A 3,132-nucleotide genomic window follows, 5' to 3' on the forward strand; every position below is an offset into this window, starting at 1 on the left:
AGGAGGCCCACCCAGCACCCCGTACCCGGCACAGACCTCTAGGCTCAGCCCCGGGGAGGGAGCCACTGGCTTCACCTTGTAGAGCCCCATGTGTCCATGGGGGCGGGAGGGGAGACCCGGCCGTGACTGTGACCATCACGCACAGTGCTGGGAACGGAACTAGGGCCCTTGCTGTGCCTGTCCTGTGCTCTCCCTGTCGCCCGACACTGACAGAGGCTTCTCGTGGGGTGGGGGGTTCAGAACAGAAACCCCTCAGGCCTCTCTCCAGGGGTGTGGGGTGCTGTCGCCAGCCGCCAGGGCCCCTGGGTGCGTCAGAAGGGCAGAGCAGAAATGCTGGCTCCCCGGTGCCGCCTGTGCCTTATGGGGCAGAAGAGCCTCCGATCCAGTTCCTGGTCCATGGGCCCTGCCAGCCCTTAGGAGAGGAAGGCCCATGCCTGGGTTGTCCCAAGGGTCAGGACCTCTGACCTGCAGTGGCGCAGTGTCCAGGGCTGGCAGACACCCTGCTCAGTGCTTGTGATGTGAAAGATGCGTTTGTTTCTTTAATATGAGGAGGGTAGACACCAGATCCCTGCTCGGCTCTGACTGATGGTGCTGGGAATTGAACCTGGGCAATGAGAGCCTCAGGGATGAAAGTCTTTTTTATTCTTTTTTAAAAAATATATTTATTTATTCCCTTTTGTTGCCCTTGTTTTATTGTTGTAGTAATTATTATTGATGCTGTTGTTGTTGGATAGGACAGAGAGAAATGGAGAGAGGAGGGGAAGATAGCGAGGGGGAGAGAAAGACAGACACCTGCAGACCTGCTTCACCGCCTGTGAAGCGACTCCCCTGCAGGTGGGGAGCCGGGGGCTCGAACCGGGATCCTTATGCTGGTCCTTGCGCTTTGCACCACCTGCACTTAACCCTCTACCTGACTCCCTAGTCTTTTTTATTCTAAAAAGCCCTGTAGGTGAGGAGGTGGCGGTGGCCTGCCGGCTGTGCTGACTAGCCCCAGGGAGTGCTCAGGGAGCCACTTCTGCAGCAGAGGAAGCTCTTGGAGGTAGGTGACAGCCGTCCCTTCTGCTCACCTGAGGGAGTCAGCTGGTGTCCATGGACAAGAAGGCTGGCCCCCCAACAAGGCGACAGATGCGTGGCCAGGTGTGGCACACTTAGCTGAGTTCCCATCACCAGGTACAAGGTGTGGGGTGCTGTCGCCAGCCGCCAGGGCCCCTGGGTGCGTCAGAAGGGCAGAGCAGAAATGCTGGCTCCCCGGTGCCGCCCCCAACCCCACCTGTAGGGGGGCACTTTCAGGGGCAGTGAGCAGGGCTGCAGGTGTCTCTCTGTCTCCAGCTAGCTAGCTCTCACCACCCCAAATTTCTGTATCTATAGAAAATAAATAAAATAATTTACAACAAACTAATAAGTCAAAACGGGATAGATGCCAGCTCGAGTCGTGTGCCAGTGAGCAGAACGTCAGCTGGAGTCCAGCACTGACCCGCTACTGGGCGTCACACAGAGCCACTCCTGGCCCGGCACCCAGCTTGTCCCAGAAAGGGAGCCGTTCTCAGAGTGGCCCCTGCTCTCTGCACCACTCGCCCCTCAGGAGGCGTTGCTGCAGGTAGAAGGGGCAGGAGAGAACGCTCACTGCCTCACCGTGCACACCGGCAGCCCAGGCCTGAGCCCCAGCAGCAACGGGAAGCTCTGCTTCCGCCGGGTCTCCTGTCTTGCTCTCTCTTTACCTGAAAGAAAAGTTGCCCGGCTGGTGGGGGCGGCTACGGCTAGGGGGAGGGGAGGGAGGGGCAGGAGGAGAGAGAAGCAAGGCGGCAAGCTGTGAAACCAGTGGGGCTCAGGGAAGCAGAAGTGACCCCACTTTCTGGCTCCAGATGGGGTTTCTGTGACTCTCCTGCAGAACAAAACTGCGGCCTCCACTCCTTGTTGAGATGGAACACGAGAGGCCCCGTCCTGGCCTTTGGCTTTGCAACTGGCCCTCAGCTGCTGGTAGAGTGCAGGACTTGCATGGCCAGAGCTCTCTGCTCTGGCCCGTGCCGCAGCTGCCAGAGTGGTTCTCTGTTCTCTTATTTTGGAGAGAGAAATTGAGAGGGGTGGAGGAGATAGAGGGGAAAGAGACAGAGAGACACCTGCAGACCTGCTTCACCGCTCATGAAGCGTCCCCCCACAGGTGGGGAACAGGGGCTTGAACCCAGGTCCTTGAGTATGGTGTCTGTGCACTCGACCAGGTGCACCACCACCTGGCCCCAGTCAGGTGAATCTGAAAGTATACCAAGGGCTGGGGAGACAGCCTCACGGCTCTGCAAAAGACTTCCCTGCCGGAGCCCGAGCGCCCAGACTCAAGCTTTGGCACCGCCAGAAGCCAGAGGGAGAGGGACACTGGGGGAGGGTCACATGGGCATCCGAGGGCTGGGCTGAGGCTGAACTGGGCAGGGGCTGGTCAGGATAACCTGGCCGTCTGCCTTCTGTCTGCTTGTTTTTAGTTCTTCTTCCGTTCCTCTCCATTCGGGTGTGAGCTTTAGATTGACCCCTATCTATTACACTTGAGAGAGTGAGTTTTGCAAGAGGAGGGGGGAGAGACAAGGCCCACGGAACCAGGGGACGGAACCAGGAGCCTCAGGCCGCAGGGGCCAGCACTCGGCCCACTCAGTCATCTCCCCAGCTGGGCTCATCCCCATCTCTCTAGTTCTGCGATCTTCCCTTTCAAAAAGTTCGTCTACTTATAAATGAGGAAGGAAGGAAGAGAAGAGAGTAAGAACCAGGCGTCACTCTGGTGCATGGGCTGCTGGGGGCTGAACTCAGGGCCTCACCAGTGCTCTATCCATTGCACCACCTCCTGGACTGCATTTCAAATCATCTTTAGTTATTATTGGACAGAGACAGCCAGAAATCAACAGGAAAGCAGAGTTAGAGAGACACCTGCAGCCCTGCTCCGTCACTCACAGCTTCCCCCGCAGGTGGGGACCGGGGATCTTGAACCCGGGTCCTTGTGCATTGTAACATGTGTTCAACCCGGTGTGCCACCACCCCGCCCCTCTTTTTTTTTTTTTTTTTTTTTTTAACCAGTGCTGTACTCAGCTCTGGCTGATGGGGCTGGGGAAGGAGGAGGAGGGGCTTGAACCAGGGACTTGGGACCTGGGACCT

Source organism: Erinaceus europaeus, chromosome 15 (genome assembly GCF_950295315.1).
Source record: "Erinaceus europaeus chromosome 15, mEriEur2.1, whole genome shotgun sequence".
NCBI classification, from domain to species: domain Eukaryota; kingdom Metazoa; phylum Chordata; class Mammalia; order Eulipotyphla; family Erinaceidae; genus Erinaceus; species Erinaceus europaeus.